Source organism: Nestor notabilis, unplaced genomic scaffold (assembly GCF_000696875.1).
Source record: "Nestor notabilis isolate BGI_N333 unplaced genomic scaffold, ASM69687v1 scaffold4522, whole genome shotgun sequence".
Taxonomy (NCBI): domain Eukaryota; kingdom Metazoa; phylum Chordata; class Aves; order Psittaciformes; family Psittacidae; genus Nestor; species Nestor notabilis.
Window position 1 is genome coordinate 105,954 of NW_009918672.1, and position 19,331 is coordinate 125,284.

The 19,331-nt window shown below is 41.1% G+C and overlaps 1 protein-coding gene across 1 annotated transcript in view; it reads right to left on the minus strand.

The window, feature by feature from the left end:
- The window catches only part of SULF1 (sulfatase 1), a 120,557-nt gene extending 101,987 nt beyond the window's left edge, over positions 1 to 18,570 (minus strand). The window contains exons 1-2 of the mRNA XM_010009837.1: positions 18,511 to 18,570; positions 17,137 to 17,234 (exon numbers count right to left, since the gene is read on the minus strand). The gene's annotated coding sequence lies outside the window, so the exon portion shown is untranslated. The remainder of the gene's footprint in view (positions 1 to 17,136; positions 17,235 to 18,510) is intronic.
- Between the last annotated feature and the right edge of the window lie 761 nt (positions 18,571 to 19,331).

Below are 19,331 nucleotides of genomic sequence, written 5' to 3' on the forward strand. Positions count from 1 at the left end.
TGCCCCTCTCATCTGCTCTCACGAGACCTCACTTGGAGTACTGTATGCAGTTCTGGTGTCCTCAACATAAGAAGGACATGGAGCTGTTGGAGCAAGTCCAGAGGAGGGCCACGAGGATGATAAGAGGACTGGAGCACCTCCCGTATGAAGACAGGCTGAGAAAGTTGGGGCTGTTTAGCCTGGAGAAGGCTGCATGGAGACCTCATAGCAGCCTTCCAATATCTGAAGGGGGCCTACAAGGATACTGCAAAGGGACTCTTCATCAGGGACTGTAGCGATAGGGCAAGGGATATTGGGTTTAAAATTAAACAGGGGAAATTCAGGTTAGATATAAGGAAGAAGTTCTTCACTATGAGGGCGGTGAGTCCCAAAGAAGTGGTAAATGCTCCATCCTTGTCAGTATTCAAGGCCAGGTTGGACAGAGCCTTGGGTGACATGGTCTGGGGTGGGGCGTCCCTGCCCATGGCAAGGGGGTTGGAACTAGATGATCTTAAAGTCCTTCCCAACCCAAACCATTCTGTGATTCTATGATTCTATAACATTAGAGAGTATGTTATACCACAAACTTACTCTATGGAAAAAGGACCCATTACTTCCTTTAAATGCTGCTGTGTTTAAAGAAATTGCAGGAGCATTTTCTTTTTTTCTTTCTTTATTTCTTTTTTGTTCTTCAGGTTTCTCTGCACCATTTACTACCTAAATTCTGAACACAGCCTTAGTCAGAAACCTTGCCACAACACATTTCCAACCGGTGGTGCAGATGGAGACTTAACAACATCCCACAATGAGAAAGGCTTACAGTATGCTGTAATGTAAGATTAGTATTTACTGTTCTGCCTTTGAGCAGCAGGTGTTTAGATACTGCTGGATGCTGTATCGTTTGGGAATTTTGGGGGAGTGTAGGTGTATGTGTGACAGTGAGAGAAATCCTTCCTACTTAACACAGATAACCAATAAAATAGGAGGGTTTAGGATATGCAGGGCTTTTCTCCATACCTGGGACATAGTAGTGATAACAAGTTTTCCAAATCATTCCAGAAGAGGTAATGCATGACTGTTACCATGTCCTGGGGCTGCAATCATGTGATTTAAGTTCACAAAAGAAACACAGTCACAAAGCTTCCAAGGAAGACCCGAGAGACTGTGGGGAGTGTTGCATGTGATTCACTCCATCTCTGAGTCAGTCCTGAATTTACATTCTCAGTTTCATGCCAGAAGGGAGTTCTTTCAGAAAACAGGAAAATACTAGACCCACACCTTTCTACAGACTCAGCCAGAGACAAGTTCATTACTTCCTCAGACCAACGCTGTATAAGAAGCTCCTTATGCAGCAGCTTCCCATTTCACTCAGAAACAACCTTATTCCAGTGGAGAACTCAGCAATTTCTGTGTGCATAAAGCGCTTTTGCATTTCCAGGGTTTAAATATTATAAACACAAGTTATAAGTGCAAGATGATTGTAGTTGTAAGTCACTGAAAACAGAATTACCTGGAAAACATTTAGGTAAATAACTTCACAAATGCCAATAAATGGACAAGAGAATCCAGTTTCAGTTATCCAATACTTTTTTGCTGAACCATTTACTCAGAATGATTGCAGACTAGTCTGAGCAACCACAATTTATCTGCTCAATTCTCCTCTGGCATTGTAGTTCTCATTGCCTTCAGTAGGCACTGTAAAAAGTATTTCTGAATAAGGAGATGTCACAATATTTCTCAGAACTGAAGCTCCATTATTGACGTATAAGGGAGCTCCAGCAAACACAGAGCTCTCCTGCTGTCTGGCATTGATATTATGCCATCATCTAGCCTTGCTCATAATAAATGCAGAAGTCAGAGCAGTAAAAGGCACCAAATGCCAGCAACTTACAAACATTAGTAACTTAACCACGCATTCAGCACTACTGTCATAACAATGGAAACATCTATTGTTTAAAAAAACAATGGATGGGCCTATGCAGATCAATAACACCTCTATTTCTATTTGCAAAATGGTAATGTTCAAAGGATCTCATATGCTTCTATATATTCATAACTCAGCAGGACTATCTTAGTAGACTAATTTCTAAAGGGCTTCTATTACTCACTGTTAAAGATTCCTTGCTAATAGAACTGCCATCGTTAATATACAGGACATGCTAGGGGCAATTCTTCACCATTCACAAAATGACCCCTGCCTCCCATTTCTGGGTGAAACAGTGAAGAAGAAAACTTCCTGGTGTCACCTTTTTGAAGTGTGCAATATTGCTTTTAACACTCATGATCAAACCCCTTAAATTAAATAAAATTAAAATATATAAATACATTTTCCCTGACAACAGATTCTGCTCATTTAATTTTTTGTCATGATTTTGGCTGATATGACTAAAAAATTACCACAGTATTTGATTCTCCATTTGGAAAAATGTGTTAGCCTGATGCAGGAGTCTATTTTGCTACATTGTAAAAATACATTTGCTATAGGATTTAGGTCTGCTTCCAAGTACTTAGCTATCTGTCTATCTAGTGACAAAACTGGACACAACTCTTACACTTCAAAACAATAAAGGGAAAATTCTCCTTCTAATTTCTAAATTTGCTTCTAATTTCTAAATTAAAAGTAAAAAGCCAAATTAAAAATTTGACCATTAAGCGAAGTAAAAAAAACATAAAGCCAAAGTAGCAGTCGATACAAATATAATAAATGATATAAATTAATAAAAAAGATTCTGTTCAGCTCTGACACAACAAGCCACTTCATATTTAACTTGCAATTTTTATAACTTCCATTTAACCAAAAGGGTTACTGCGTTGGTGGATAAGAGAAGGGCAACTGGTCTCATCTATCTGGATTTCTGCAAAGCATTTGACAATTCTTGGCTCTGAATTGGAATATATCCTTGCATCTAAATCGGGGAGACATGGATTTGACGGATGGACCTCTCAGTGGATAAGGAATTGGCTAGATGTTTGCACTCAAAGAGTTATGGACAATGGTTCAATGTCCGAATGGAGACCAATTACGAGTGGTGTTCCTCAGGGGACAGTGGTGGGACTGGAGCTGTTCAGCACCTTTATTGCCAACATGGACAGTGGGATTGAGCGCACTCTCAGCAAGTTTGCCGACGACACCAAGCTGTGTGGCTCGGTTGATACGCTGGAGGGAAGGGATGCCATCCAGAGGGACCTGGACACGCTTGTGAGGTGGGCTGATGCCAACCTCATGAAGTTCAACAAAGCCAAGTGCAAGGTCCTACACCTGGGCCGGGGCAATCACAGGCACAGCTACAGCTGGGTGGAGAAGAGATTCAGAGCAGTCCTGAGGAGAAGGGCTTGGGGGTGTTGGTTGATGAGAAGCTTGACATGAGCCAGCTTTAGTGTGGCCAACCCATAGAAAGCCCAGAAAGCCAACCATATCCTGGGCTGCATCAAAAGAAGCATGACCAGCAAGTCGAAGGAGGTGCTCATGCCCCTCTATTCTACCCTTGTGAGACCCCACCTGCAGTGCTGCATTCAGCTCTGGGACCCCCAACATAAGAAGGTCATGGACCCTTTGAAGTGAGTCCAGAGAAGGGACACAAAGATGACCAAAGGGCTGGAGCACCTCTCCTGCAAAGACAGGCTGAGGTGGTTGGGCTTGTTCAACCTGGGGAAGAGAAGGCTCCAGGGAGACCTTAGAGCAGCTTCTAGAGGGGTGCCTACAAGAAATCTGGAGAGGGACTTTTTATAAGGGTCTGTCCTGAAGAAGGGTAGATTTCAGTTGGATATAAGGAAGGAATTACTAACTGTGAGGGGGGTGAGGCACTGGAACAGGTTGCCCAGAGAAGTTGTGGCTGGGCCCTCCCAAAAAGGGTGGATGGGGGCTTTGAGCAACCTGGTCTAGTGGAAGGTATTCCTGCCCATGGCAGGAGGTTGGAACCAGATGATCCTTAATGTCCTTTTCAACACGAACCATTCTATGATTGGTTTGATTTGGTAACTATGCCAATATTGAACAGAAATACAGAAGTATAGGCTTTGGGAAAATTCCCATTATCATTATTCCAATGGAATTATTCACTGAGAAAAGTGGAAGCAAATATGACTGATCTTGGAGAGACCAAAAAGGTGGCAGAATCTTCTTGTAACAGAGTGAACCTGAGAGGCACTTATTTCTCAAAATCAGCTTCTACACAAACTTTTATAACATCTCAGGGTGTAAGGTATTCCTGTGCTTCTATCAATTGTGGGAGAGTAAAACAAATAATTTATATTTAGCAGGATATCTATCTCAGTTTAGGTATGTGGGAGACTTTGCCAGCCACAAAATACACTTAAAATGTAAACTGATACTCAAAATACATGAAGGGTGTGGTGGAGCAAGAAAGTTCTTAGATGTGACTTGACAAGGGCTAATAAGCCTCCAATTATGTGTATACTTTCTTAGTTGATAAAATACAGCATCTCCCTTTGCCTTATTGTTCTGGCAGACTTTTTTTCCTTTTTAATCCCAGCAGCCAAATACACAGAACACACAGACAAGGTTGCTTCAGACAGAAAAATAACTCAGGGGGTTAGTAAAGCAGGATTTTCCTATATTTCAGGACTTAAAATAACAAAGGCACTATGACTTGAAACCTGATTACTCCTTACCACCATCTGAACATAGAGAACAATGTCACTACAATCAACAAATCAAAAAGCAAGATGACCTTAATTTAAATATTTCAGGAGCAATTTAGGAAAGTGAAAAATGTGAAGGCAAGGAAGGTGGGAAGACTACTTGCTGGAAACTTTGCCTCTCTGATATGGAGAATGCACAAGATACTGAAAAAGTCAGAAAGAAAAAGAATTCTAAGCCATAAATCTTTTGTGTTATGCTGTTAATGTCATTACTTTTTAAATGTTTTTTTGTTGGGTGGTTTTTTGGGTTGGGTTTTTTTGTTCGGTTGTTTAGTGTTTTTTTTTAGAAATGTGGAACCATTCCACAGACACAACTGAGCTCTGCCTTCCGTTAAGGGTTGCAGCACCATTGAAGTCTGAACTCATTTAAGCAGTTCTGTTGTGCTTTCAATTCCCCCTACCTTCTTTTATTTTTTTTTTCATGTGATCAAATAGCAGCATGACTGTGACTGCAAAAGATAACTCTCACACAACATGCTTCTCAGTGCTTCGGAGAAAACACAGTCACACAGATTTGCTCATGTCTGATTCAAGATGTGAAATAATAAAAAAAAAAAGCAAATCTATGAGAATTTTTTTTTAAATTGGAAACATACTTAAAAACTCTCCTATGTTTTTGTTTTGTTTAGACTAATTATGACTTCTGCTTTATGTTACCACAATAGACACTAAACATTTGCAATATATTTACTGAGGTTAAAGGAATTGTGGGATGAATTTGTATCTATTACACCATTATCCTTAAGCAACATGGCTTCAGTAATCAGTTGGAAGATATTTTTATCAGTCAAAAAGGTGACTTGTCAGTCTGCCCAGAGACATTTTGTATCCTCAGTACATTATATAATATATAATGCTAGTAAATTTCATTCCTCAGGGAAAAATCCTCTTTTCGTTGAAATTTTATCTTACCATACTGGCATAGCTGGATTAAAGACAGAGGCAAAAGAACTCGTGGATTGGCTGGGAGCTATAGTTTGCATTGCTTCTACATGTTAATCAATACCCTTATCATGAACTGAAAAATGAGCAACTCCTGAAGTAAAATATGTCCAAAAGAGTGAAAAATAAGTGAAATATTCTAACACTATGTATACAGGAATTTACTTCTCTTGTGCACAGGCACACACAGAACAAACATTCACTTCCCTTATTAAAACATGATGGTGGAGCTAGTTCTTACTAAGATAATTTTTTTCCATGTCCTACTCACAAAATCTAAATTAAATTAGAGTCAAGCTTCAGCTACATTAAGTCTGATTTTTCAAGGAAGGTTTTTTTAAGTGTATACCTTTTGAGTTTCTCCAGCAACATGAAGGACTGTGATATCTCTCAGTCATAAAAGCTATTTTAGATCTTAAAAACTTGGGACGACTTTCTCTCATTCAGATTTTGTATTGTACATTGTTAACTTCTCCTGAAGTGTAAAAGCTGGGTAATTGATATCAACAGTCTTCCCTTAATACCAGAGTATACAGGATAACACAGTATCAAGACACCAGTAAAACTCAAGATCCTCATGCACAATTCTGGAAATTAATACTCTGTTAAATTAAAAAGTTAGCTCTTCCAGCTGTCCCATTTTCTATACTCCCATCTCTGGCCGAGGTAATTAACCCTCTAACAGAGACAGCAGAATGGGAGTTCTGTCTTGATGGGAGAGCTCACCAGTACTTCTTGTTTATAGCCCACATATTAACTACCATTGAAAAATGGCTACTTGAATTTACATCAAGATGCAGAGTAGTTAAGGAGATCTTGTGGAGCACATTCAACTTTATTTGTAATCTCCAGGAGATTAACAGAGCAACGGCTGGGAGGAGTGATTCTGAAATCTCTCCAAGGCATCAGAGATCATGAATCAGTGCAGAATAAAGATCTATGTCGAGGCTTCAAGCTGCAAGCGAGGATTCCAACACTACATTTCAGAGCCATCACCCTGCTATGCAAAGATTAGACCTAAGTAGCTAGCAAAAAGGAAACCTCTGCCTTCTCAGGGTTTGGATATCTAACTTTTTATGCTTAGGAACAGACAACTGCCCTGAGCAACTGGATCTTATCTCATAGACGAGACTAGTTTGAGTAGGAACTAGGACCTCTCGAGTTCACTTCCAACATGAATTTTCCAGTGATCAACCTGTGAGTATGTGAAATGTTTAATGTGTTTGTGAGAACCCTGGTTGAGAGCGTCTTTTCTTTACAGGAAAAAAAAATTCTTGACAGAGGGATAAAAAATTTACTTGAATACAGATTATTTATGGAAGAACACAGTGCTAATCATACGATTGTGTTTTGTGGGAGCAAGAAGTGGCTCGATTAAATTGGGAACTAAACCAAAATTAAATTTGAGGTTAGAGAATGGCTGTTTTTTTCCCTGCACTACACAGTCATCTCTCACACTATCTCTGCACATTGTGGTGTCCCTCATAACAAAGCTCCATGGAGCACAATTTGCTGTGGCATAACAAATGGAGACATCCCAAACTGCAGAATTCTGCAATGGTTATGATTGGCTCTGAGGACAAGAGAGAGGTTCAGACCTACCTCTTCTCCCCTCAAGAGTGTGGTAACTGAAGAACATGACAGCTTTTCCATTAAAAGCAGCAGTATCCTGAGGACATAGATCCTGCTGTCTCTGAAACTTTTACAGGGAGACTGCCAAAATATTTTGGAGCGAGCACACCAAGAACTGAGAGCAGACCCCTCAGTAGCCAAAACCTCGTCTCACTATGTGTATGTTACAGAGACACAAAAGTTGCCCAGATAGAGATGGAAAACATGGCAACATTTCTAGGTTTTTGCAGAAGCAATGCACTCAGTATTCATAAATTGCAGACGCAGCAATTCTTTACATTTGATCTTGCTGCCAATAAAGAAGATGCTTGGGAGGGACCCATTATCCAAACAGATTTGCCTCTGAGATTTGTTAATCTTTAGCAAGAGGACTGGCAAAATCATTACTAGCAAAATAAAGCTGGAGACATGAGAGAATACGGCTTTACACTTCATCATCATTGCCACAAGCTATTAATTTCCCCCAGAAAACCCAGTTTAACAGTTTTGATTCAAGAAAAATGAATGCCCATAGCAGGGAAAGTAAACATGAACCATGGAAAGTCTTTCTGGTTAAGCTGGAAAGGCTGCAGCTGAGATATTTCCCACTTAACCTTCATCAAGGAAAAGGTCAAAAAAGGCTAATGTGTTTAAGCAGGGCACAGGACAGAACAGAACAAAACTTCCTACGAAAAAGATTAAGTTCACATTCTTTCGGCTTTCATTAAAACTATTCCACATCACTCCACACTTATTTAAAGCAGTTTCCTGACAGCATTGAACACAAGATCTTAAAGTAAGAAAATCAAAAGATAAAGGTGTAAATGGAAAACAGTTCGTGTACTGTATACAAAATGAGGAAAAGCATGAAGGATGCATAAGAAACAGCAAAAGAGAAATAATACCTTTAGCCTTTGCAAATTACATAATATGTGGTACCTGAGGTAATCTCCTATCCCATGTGCTTCCATGTACATGTACTTTAAGCTGAACAGTTCCCAGGGCATATATGGCTTTACCAAAATAGAAGATTTTCATTTTACATGAAGCTTCTAAGGAAGAAAAAAATTTAATCCAGAAAAGTAAGCTGAAAATTAAGGTCACCTGGTATGTCATTTCCAAACTACAAAGGAAACAGATCAGCTCCTCTTTGACACTACCACTTCCCCATGTCCATTACAGCAATTGTCAGTATCTGACAATAGAATATGATACATGGTAAATATCTTAGAATTGTTTGATGGTGCAATACCACTCTCAGAATTTCTCCTGGAACAAAAGTATACATTTGAGCACACTAATATGTGAATGAATCAATACGTATGTGTAAGAAGCACACTGAAATGCCACTGAGACAGGGAGAAAGCACATTTTCTTTTCATCCTCCACTTGCCAAATCTGGTCTACATTCCTTTGGGAGATATATCAGCCATGATTCAGACTCCTACTCTGTTTTAGAAGTTGCCTATTCACTCAGACTCATTTGCGATGTCTGTATCTATAGTGTCAGCATGGCAGTTTATTGCCCATCTGAATTTTCATCTTCCATTGTTCAGTCACATTGTTTCTATTAAGTGTGGATGTCAATGATTCATGATGAAATGAGCAAAGAGCTTCTTCAGACAATGAGAGTGACCCACACAGAACTTTGAAGACAAGGGCTGAGACATGGGCTCCTCATTTCATACCAGATGTGACTCAACAAGGTGCCTGGAAGAGAAGGGTGAGGTATTCTGGGAGACTTGCTCTGCCCTGTGTTAGGCTCTCACCTAAACGTTTTTTTCTAAAGATGAGTTGTTTGGCAGTAAGGTATAATTTAAAAAGCTCCAGACCCATAATTACATGCATAGTGAGATTGATTCCAAACTGAATCCAGCATATTCTTCAACTGCAAGCAGGGAAGAGTGGCAGTTCTGGCAACTATAGGTGGTTGGAGACTAAAAAAGCAGTGAATAGTTCAAATAACTACCAACTTAAGCACACTGGTGCTCCACATGTCCGTATCTCTTTTCCACTATTGTGGTAGCAGTAGTGTCACAGTTCAGGCTTCAGTATTGGTCTGTATTAGTGCGACAAATGTAGAATGGCTGAACTGCTGTTGCGCATTATCTGAACTGTCTCTGACTGAAGGGCAAATATTATTGTGGCAAATTAAAATTTGCTCTGCAATGGACTTTGCACTGGAGCTCCTGAGATGTGTGCATGCACTCCATTAGTAATCTCCAGGAGACGAGTGAAGCAGACAGATCAGAGCAGTAGCATCACTCACCCCAATTAGAGTTGCCAATGCTTGTTTCAATGACCTCAGTAAACAGTCCATAGCATGTAGAAAACAGCTTTATTCAAAGCAACTTTGAACCAGCACCCAAAGGGAAAACCTACAGAAAGTCAGCAGTGTGGTAGGCATACTCCTGAGTATGATTGCAGAACTCAGCACAGGAATATGTTCAAGCTTCTTGACACATGATTCTCTCCAATAATCCTATGTGTTTCTGACCACAATGAAGGATTCTTACATAGCCCACAAAAGGAGGAACACACAAAATACATGATATTCTCACACTATCCATGCTGTACAGCTGCCAGGAAGAGGAGTGAATTCTCCAGGCTTAAATACAAGGTAAACAGGGTTCTTCAAAATGGACAATGTCCAGATATGGCTCACAATGTCACGGTCCAAGACAGCATGGACTTCAGTTCTATCTATCCATGCCTTTTTTTTTTTACCTGGCTTTTGTGGACCATGCTGGCAACTGTTCTCCACTCTAAAGGATTCACAGGATTTAATAGAATTCTTTTTTATGTTAAAGCTAGCCATGGTACTCAAGACCAAAAACAAGTATCTGTAACACAGACCTATTTCTTGAGATATCGTTATACTGCATCTCAAACCCTTCACAACTTGCTGAGGTGCAAAAAGGTGCATAATCTGTGAAGAGAAAGTTTTCAGAGCAATTTAGTGAAAGGAAAAATTGGATGTTAGCTGCATAGGATAGAAAAGTCCTAAAAAAGGGACGGACCTGTTTCAACATCTTTTTGTGGCTGCACATCTTTCTATGTTGAACTGCTATTTTCTTGAGGAGCCTGGTGATCCCTGACTGTGCATTCCTCAAAGTCTCTTCATTTTACCCTTCTGCATATCAGAAAATCCAAGCTTTAGAGAATTCTCCATACCAAGCATAAGGAAACAAAAAAACTGAACTCATTTGCCTTTTGCACTTAGGAATTGAGTTGCAGAGCAGTAGAGCACAGGAAGCTTTCGTCTGTGAGCCTGTATACCAGCAAGGGACTGAAGTTTACAGTGAGATAAGAAATGCCAACCCTCTACTGATAGAGAGATAAAAGAAACTACTGGAATGCCTGGCAGATAAACTTGTGTTATCTTCAGAACATTTTTATTGGTCTAACTACAGTAATGCTCCCCAAATCCTACACAATGTTGGCCAAGCAGATAGTGTTACAGTCTCAGTCCATAAATTGGCTTTAGATGTAAAGTAGATAACAACAAGGTAAATTCATATGTGCTTTACAAGAGATACATTCAGGAATTCAGGTATTACAGCTATTCTCTTCAATAAAATAGTAGGGAATGACACTAAGGGAAACTTCGCTAAAAATTACTACAAAGGTTGGCTGAATGCATACTTCTTTACTGACGCTAAGCTACCAAAGCCAAAGTATTATTCTAAAACCTCCTAGTGTCAGCATTTTTTCAGTCCTTGGAAAAGGTGATAGCTAAAAGGTATCACTGTGCTGACTATTTACAGCATATTCAGTTTACTATTGTATTACCATTTTCTAATTTGTGACTGGCATGCCCTGAGGCAGTCAAGTCAATGGGAGATAATCCTTAAAAGATTTAGCATGGCTAAATCCAATAATATGGCTACTGAATCTTTTACAATGCTGTCTCCCATTCTTTGTGCAATATCATACCCCTGTAAGGTCATCCATTATGCTGCACTACACCTTTAGTGCTTGCAGGTACCGACAATGTCTCGGATCCTCCTAAATTTTATTTGACCCACAGGCCTTTGAAACATTCTTTCTAGAAAAACATTTTCCTGTAACTTAAATTATACAAGTTAAGAAAAGAAAATTATATTAGTTAATTAGAAAAGGCTATGTATTCTTCTTGTCAGCATAACCCAGCACTGTAATAGATGGCACTTTGGAGTGCAGTGTTCCATTTCCACAGTCAGTACCACAATTACACTTAACCTAAAAGGAGCATCCTAGTCTATTCAAGTGAATTGCAGCTTCTGCTGTTCAAACAAAAGACCTGTTTCATGCTCTCCTGTGGAAAGTATAGGAGACTCCTTTAAGAGCTGTGTAGGAGTTACACCACAGCTGTTCAAATACAGTGTTTATCCATTGCATTGCTGATCTGTGGGCCAAGCAAGAAACTCAAGATGATATCAAGCCCCTCCAGCTTAAGCTCTTTAGCAATCCTTGTAAAGCAAGTGAGTAAGCTCCATCCCTACATGTGCAACTGAAAGATGCAGGTGCCTTTGAAGATTTCCTCTTGGAAATCCTGCCTCCCTGACTGCAATGCCTGGAGGTCTTCAGAGGGACTCCCTTCATTGATCAGAGAGAGAACATGCCTTTAGGAAGCTGCTCTATAAGTATTTAAGGCCCAGGGACACCTCAAGTGCCTTGGCTCTGCAGATTGGATCCCATTCTTAGAATCTCATTCACCTTTAAGGCAGCAGCTCAGCGGGCACTTGTGTTTCTTCCTCTTTTCTCCCCACACTTGTCTCCAAAGCCTATTTATTGATTTAAAAAGTCAGAAACAGAAGCAGGGCCCTTGCGTATTCTGAATGACGCTGCAGCAATCCTCTCCATAAGAAAGAGGTAGGCTTTCATTGAAAGGGTGCATTTGGCCTTCTGCTCATGGTGACACAGGCATGTCATCACACCTCCTGTAGATGCACACAGTGCCCCGGTTCACAGGGTGAGGTGTCACCAGGTAGCTGAGTGATCTTACAGCTCGCACTCCCCTAAAAGGGTTGCCACATTTCTCCCCCTCACCCCAAGCCACCAGCTCCAACTGCTTTCCTTGCACCATGTGGACCCTCTGTCCACTTGCTGAGCTGAACCACCTCACTCAGCAGACAGCCAGTGCAGCCTCCCACTGCTCTGGTGGGCTCATTCTTCATGCAGGTCAGCCAAGAGCCAAACCTGGCATGAGGGAGGAGATGGGAACACACTGCTGGAGGCAGAGGGTGGGAGGATCAAGGATAGGCTTCTCCAGTACAGCAAGTCTTTCCACCGGCTGAGAGGAGTCAAGGACCATCACCCTCTGTTGCAATAAGACCTCTTTAACAAAATGGGAGTTATCAGAAATTTTGGGAGGAGCTTATTATGGTAAACCTTGTTTAGGAAAAAAAGGGCCATTGGGGTTTTTTTCAACTGCCAGGCTGACATACACAAATCCACCTTATTCACAAAGTCTGTGTGCATTTACATAGTGAGATTTGGGATTTCCGTTAGTTGCCTTCACATTTCTGGAGCTGCATGAAGCTCCTCAGCCTCCTTCAGCAACCAGAAGGATTAGATTTAAAAAAAAACAACACAGAAAGGAGAGATCTGAACTTCTCATGTTATAGCTTGACTCTGACACTTGGAGCTTTACAAAGGAGGCTAGATATCATGAGACTACTGATAAAAGTCAGAAGAGTTGGCAGTTCTACAGACATTTATGGGCTTGGTAACACATTTTTCTGTTTTTAAGTGAAAACAGACAAAACAGTGCACATGCTAGAATAATGAACATCTTGGCACATTGCAATTACAATACTGGAACAGACCACTGTTCTGCTTTTATGGATGCTTTTGAGAAAAACAATCCCTATGTTCAGCTCCCTGTTACATATATTCTCCGGAACTCTAGTGCCAAAAGCTTCCCCATCTTCTCTGTGGGCTCTCCAAACAGCATTCACCTCCTGTGAAGCACCACAAAAATACAGCTGCTGTGGAGCAGCTCCTCTCCTTACTAAGATGGGTTAGAGTTACACCATTGAGAAATGGCAACACGCAGTGTCATAATTGCACTCAGACAGCACCAGGAGACACTTTTTTTTTAAATAAGATAAAATTATCGACTTTCAGTATTTTGCTTGCATTTAGAAACTCCATGAAATATTCTGGAGATTATGTAGCACGTATCTAGAAAACAGTCTAGATTTCCATAGCATGCTACCTACCACATATAGAAGTCCTCCAGAACTTAATGGTGGTATCGCCACACTAGTCTGTGGTAAAATTGGTGAATAGGAATATTTCTGTTTGGAGTTCCAGCAATATTACCAACTTTGCAGGGAGCTATAAAAATTGCAGTGTAGAATTACAGTCAATTGTAAGTTAATTTTTGCTATAAAATAAATTGAAACAAAATTTTAAGAAAGTCATGACAAAATCATGGGTGAAAAGGTCAATTACTACAGAAATGTTTCTCTGTAACCGAATCACCAATGATGGTTAAGGCTGGGAAGGCTCAGAGCTCCAGGATTAATAGAGCACACACAGTAACAAAGACTTACCAAACCTTTTAAGCAGGCTCTGCAAGTGGGAGCTAAAGTTCTGGGAAATCACTGATAACAGATCTGCTGTGTGCAACGCATAAACCAGAAGATGAAACAAGTATTAGTTTTCTCAGAAAATAAAAGCCTTAAGACTCCAAAAATTAAAATGGAATTATTCTTACCAGTTAAGAACTTTTGATCATGAACAAGCAATACTAAAGCAAAGATCTTGCAGGGGCTCTCAAAAGGATTCTACTGACATAACTGAGATATGCTAAGATAATTCAGCTAAAAAAGTGTCTGGCAACTCATATATTACTGTGTTGCATTTTGAGGTGACACCGCTGAAGGCTTTGAGTCTTTATATTTAGTGTTCTCTACAACCACACAGCAGTGTTGAACGTGCCCTACTTGGTAAGAACAGTAGTTACTGCGCTCTGATCATATGGAAATGGTGAATCAGTGTTGGAGCAAGAAAAGTGGAAGACAAAAAAAAAAAGAGAGGGGGGTGGTGTGGAATATTATGTGCTGGTCCAGCTGGGGAGGCAGAGAGATGATTTAGGATTTGTTGCAGAGAAAAGCAGGCAGACTTGCTGCCACTACTATGTACAGCGAAGCAGATCGTATCACCTCCCTTCTCCCTTCTCCTGCTGCTTTGCACATATGTAGCTGCACAGGGACAAGGTCTACAGGTAATTGCAGTGCAGGGACAGCCACAACTCAATGGACTACTCACTATGTATATACAGCCCCCCTTCTGCATCTGCAGCCCCCTTAGAGCAGCTGTACCTGTGATGGAGGTGTTAAGAAACTCTAGTATGAGAAAGACAACCACCAGGTGACACGTGTCACGTAGCTCTCTTGTGAACTGTGCTATTCACTGCCTTTTAATTTAATATCCTCAAAATCTCCAAAGACAGCAGTTAAAATTTAAACAGGTATTCTGAAAACACACTCTTGATCCCATTATCAGTGTTGTGGATGGGATTACAATGAGGGTGATAATAGTGGAAATGTTTTAGGAGAGATCTAGTATCAACAGCAGGAGTGGCCACTAATTGGATTCTTTCTGTGTCACCGCAGAGTTGTCACGGGATCCTCGTTCTCTGTTGAACACCGCAGCTCTCAAGGCACTCAGAAAGGAGCTTTCTCAATTGTTATCACATCAGTCTGCCTTCCCACTCAAACACAAATCCCCCAAAGTTCTTTCTAAAGCTAAGGCAATCATGGAACCCGCGACTCCCATGACATCTGTGACAAATGTCCAGACTCACCTGAGTCCTCCTGTTACACAAGGCTCAAACACCTGATCCTGCATGAACAAACATATAACATCAAGTGCAGTATGTAAGTCAAACGAAGCTAGATAATAAACTGCAAACTGTCAAAATAGTCTGCAATGAAGTGGTCTAGTCAGAATAGAATTTGCAGACCTTTCAAAATATTTTTTTCCATAGCTGTGTAACTTCCACTGAGTGTGGGTTTTATAATGGCTTACACATTTGGAAACACTGTCCCCAGCATCACAACATTTTTAATACTGTTTTTATCAGTTCCTGACTGGAAGGAGAGACGTTACAATAATTTTCACACTGATTCTTGCCATCTCTAGGATACTTCTAGATTCCTACATGCTTTCTTTTTTCCCTAATGACCTCTCATTTAGCCTACTTTTTGAAGATGTATTTACATGTCGTTTGGAAACTCACCAAGGGAGGGTTTTCAAGGCAAAATTACACCTAGCATAATTAATTTTTTTCCCTTCTGAAACAGAGACAAAAATCAATGAAAGGCCAACGAGACATGCCAAGCAGCAGAAATTGAAGCTGCATATTATGATGGAACAAGCTCACCCACCTTGATTATAAAGTGCTAAGAAGAGGAAGCCCCTGACAAGCAATAAACTGACACATAATTAAGTCAATTCAGGGCAGAACACATTCTGGCTGGAAAACATTGTCTTGGGCTCTACCTCACTGCTCAAAGCAGAATTAAAAAGAAAAGGTGACACTTTGAAAACAACTCTATGGAGACAATTAGTCTCCCACCTATTCTCCAGTAGCTGGGGTAAAAAGAAACCCACCAGCTCTTGTGCAGTGCAGATTCCCTCACATCACAAACACAGTTGATAGTACAGACATGCCTGGTATGTTCAGCATTCCATATCAAGCAAAGATGAATTAGCCGCAACAAAAATGTGTTGCAGCTTTCATGCAGCAGTTTATGGATCTTTTTGTACCTCTGGAATTTTTTACCTTGAGCAGATCTACTGAGGTTGTATTGGTCTCAGATCTTTGTCTCAGATTATTTTTATCTCACTGTGAGGAACATCTTTGTGAGTTCTGAACACTTTTACAGCTGCTAGGATGCTAATGGGAACTTCATGTGTGTACCCAGTACAAGTGCTCTCAGGAAAAAAAAAAAGCCAGTGTCAAAGGAAGGTATGTAGAAGTCACCATAAATATGTCTTTGAATGTTTACCATCTGGAACAGTAGATTACATTTTGACAAGAAGCTGGACTGCCCCGTGGGCATTGTCTTTTAAACAGCCCCATCATTATAAAGGAAGGAAAAACATGATTTGCTGTTCCTAGTTTCTCATCAAGATTTTCTGGCATTGCTGGAGAAACTCGTTTTTTCCCTAGTAAAACAATAACAAGCTGAGCATGTGTAGTTAGCTATGCACTTTCTTGAAAAATACATTTTCTTATAGATCAGTTGATGTGTGATCTGACGATATCCACCAAGAGGGATGTGTCTCAGGCTGTGACAGCAGCAGGCTATGCAGCTCACAGTGCTGCACCTTTGCTTTGCTGGAAGACTAAAGCCCTGTGCATGGGAACTGATTGGGCTTCTCACAGGACACACTGGGAAGAGTGAAGAGAAGAAATCCAACATACAAGGCTTTAATGTAGAGTCATAATGAGGGTTTTCTTCAGTTTTGTTTTTTATTTCAAGCTTGTAAAACTTTCCATCACTTTTTACAATGAGAAAGAGTGGACGGAGAGAAAAATCAAAACAGTCAAAATGTATTCACATACTTCTGGTCTGATCATGCACTTATAGTAGGGATTTAGCTATTTCTCTGTTTCCAATTGCTGTGGGTCCCTTCTGAGGACACATTCCTACTTAGCAGTGTGTTTGAAAATACAGGCTGAGAACAACCTGTAAAAGGGCCAAATAGCCTGCTCAAAAAAAAAAACAAAACCAAAAAAAACAAAAAAAAAAGAAACCACCAAAAGTTTAAAAAAGTTGGTTTGAGGCAAAAATATATGTGCAACCTGAAACATGAGTTTACAGGCATCGTTACACAGTTGAATGGCAAAATCTCAAAGCACCAGCTATAAATCCCCTTGCTCAGCCTACTAAACAGATCTTATTTCAGAACACATTATAGACAGTGTTATTTATAGGATATCTCACCTGTAAATGGTGAGGACAGTGTTAGATTTCTTTCACAAGTAGGAGGCCAATAATTCATAAACACCACAGGTATGTGAGAGTTAGTGTGAAGATCTGTTATAGTGTGAAAGAAACAAATAATTCTGTTACTCTGCACAGGAAGACAGTATATATATACAACAAATCTTCTATCAAAAAAAAAGGGGGGGGGGGTGGAGAGAATAACCCATCCTCTAGTTTCTCCATCTAGATCATTTAGAGTAAAACAACCAGAACATCTTAATTCTCTGGTAAGCTAACATACTGTAATTACTGATAACATTTCTGACTTCCTAGTTAATTTGCTGGGCTTCCCACGGTCCAGACATCAATGAACTTAATGGCAGAATTAAATGAAAATGATAACAGAGTACTTCCATAACTAATTTCTAATTACATTTCTGCCCCTCTTCCTTCCTAAACATAAATTTTTGCTTACCTTAATTAACACTTTAGATCGCTAGTTTAGCATCTACAAATATAGCGAGACTTTAATGATCCATTATAGTGATGCTACTTAGTTTTCAATGACTTGTAAAACTTTCACAAACAGATCTGCAAATGAATTACATCCATCTGCTCTGCTGCAGCTGCAAGAGCAGCACTACATTGTACCCTGCCTTTCCCTGCTTTCCTGATTTTCTCTTTAAGCCCATGTGTAAGCCAAACCACCTCGATACCGATCATCAGAAGCCCAGCCAGGTCTCTATAAAGGAGTCTTCAAACTTTACAGACATCTCAAACGCACTTTCAAAACGCTCCGGGTTGCCTCCCAGCTGAGCCCCAGACAGGCTGCACACTGCTGAAGCATCCTCTTCTAACCCTAGGAAATACTCTGCCGCGATCCCTTCCCGCGCCCGGCCACGCAGTTTCCACGGGTTTACGGAAACACGGGGGTTATTTATATTATACCCGCCGAGACAGCAGTCAGCAGCCCCCGGCTGCAGCCCCCTCCAGCCCGGCTCTCGGCAGTCCCGGCCCGGCCCGCGTGTGCGGGAAGAGAAGCAGCGCCGGCCAGGGAAGGGGGAAAGGAGGGGGAGCAGAGGAGACACCCGCAGCGCTGGGATACACCGCTCCAGAGGAGATTTTCCAATCTACACCTTCAAAAGCGTGACCTTAGCCGCGTTAAGAGTGTTAACTCTATGAAGACAGCCAAGCATCAGGCTGTGCTCGCTGTTATCTGTCAGCCGTACAATAGCAGCATTGATAAGGCAGCAGCAACTGGCTTTGACAAGTGTGCTGTGCTAGCATTCCTCTGAAAACCGTGAAGGAAAAGGGGGGGAGAGGAAAAAAAGAAAAAAAAAAAAAAAAAGGAAAAAAAAAGAGAGGCATGAGGTGCCTTTTACTTTACCTGAACAAAGTGTGGGATTTTATTTTTCCCTCTGAGCTGCTGAAAACGATTGCTCCCTCTTCTCCCCCAAAGCTAGGTAGTTCTTCTTTTGCTCGCAGCTCACACTTGGGGAAGACCACACAGCTCCAGCAAGGCTGCCTCTCTCCCCTAATCCCCACTCGAGTGTGATGACACACACTAACCCCAACCATCTGTTGAAACACGTCCTCAAGCACTCGGCACAGTGGTGTGTCAAGGCGGGCTGCCCAATCCAATCGCTGGGGCTGGGTGGCTCTTAAGGAGCTGGAGGCAGAGACAAGGGCAGAAACTATAGGGCTGAGAACTCTTTAGCAAAGTAACCTGAGATTTTGAGAAAGGGCTGCTATTGAAAAAAAGAGCAGAAGGGGGAGGTACTAGCGGGAAGGTAGAGGGAGTGGATTAGTCTTGTGGCCAGTTGTGTTACTTCTCACAACTCCTTGTATTCCCAAGGGACCACTGGGACCCCCTCACAGTGGGATGCACAGAAGCACAAGACCAACACTAAAATCTCTTTTTTTTATGGCGGGCTATTGAGGGCAATCTCCTCCGAGAGCCGCTTTCCTAAAAGAGATAAAAGATGCGGTTGGAAATCCTGATCAAGTGCTAATCTGGGAGTCGTTTGCACCGAACGTGACATTTGCATCCCGAAATCCTAGCTCTTTACCATGCCGCGATTCCCCCGCGGCCGGCTCCAGCCTTTCCGGGGTAACGGCGGAGGGAGCCTGAAGTAAAACCAGGGGATAGGGACGAGGCGGATAGAAGGCGGCAGATCCGAAGGAAAAATATTGCTACTTCTGCCCAGA